The following is a 1043-nucleotide window of genomic DNA, read 5'->3' as shown; positions in this document are numbered from 1 at the left end:
TTGGCAGATCATCTTATTTACCTGCTCAAATTAAGGGTAAATACATTTAATTTAAGAAATATTGACCTATTTCTAGATTGTTTTTGCAGTGTGGTTACAAATGTTACAATAAAGTAAAAAAATATAAATTTATTAATAAAATATTGACAATGGAGGGAGTGCCAATAATTGTGTTTAAGATTTTGAATTGAAAAAGCTTCCTGTATTGGAAGCAAAACATCTTCAAACTTGGAAACAAAGTCCAGTGGTTCGTTTTTTTAACTTTTTTGGAGTGACTATGACCTGGATGACTGAGAATCTTCACCAGCGATGTGCTCAATTGCTCTACCTTGATGGAAAATGTTCAGATCTAAGAGACATAATGTGAGGAGATCACCGGTTCACACATTTAGTTCTTCTGATTAAAATCGTTTTTTGTTTCTGGAAACATGAATTCATGCAGCATCAGAAAAAAGGTACCTATCTATAGGTTTAAAGCAGACGCCTGACCTGACCATGATTCCACCTCTGCCATGTTTTATTGTGTGCCAACGTGACCTTATGGAATTGGAACAATAACATTTGTTTTATTGAACACAGCGCATCCTGCCACACAGGCTCTGGATGTTTTTGCCAACGATGGATGGCTGAAAGTCTCCTTTGGAGTGTTGCGGGAACATTTTATATATTCGGACTTAGATGTATTTTTTAGTTGTGGCTTTGCATTACAGTCTAAAGGAGTGCATGTCTTTCAAGATAAGTGGCATCAGATTTATTAGCCTGGTCAGATTGAAGAAAAGTCCTACAGGTTGTTTTGTTGAACCTTCTTCACATCTGTTTCTCATCAGTGTTCTGCTGTTAACTTTCAGCTCTTTGCACATTCACTCATTTAACTTACAAAGACGAGATTGATTTTCCTTATTTTGCTGAAACCATGTTTTACTCCATGATAGTAAAATGTCCATGATAAATTTCATCATTCTGCTTCATTCTATCTCTATTCTCCCACTCTGCAGAATCTGTTAGTTCAATCTCTAACGTTCTGCTCTCTCTGCTTTTTCTCA

Source organism: Cyprinodon variegatus, unplaced genomic scaffold (assembly GCF_000732505.1).
Source record: "Cyprinodon variegatus isolate N-32 unplaced genomic scaffold, C_variegatus-1.0 Scaffold645, whole genome shotgun sequence".
Taxonomy (NCBI): domain Eukaryota; kingdom Metazoa; phylum Chordata; class Actinopteri; order Cyprinodontiformes; family Cyprinodontidae; genus Cyprinodon; species Cyprinodon variegatus.
Note: the sequence above shows the minus strand (reverse complement) of the source record.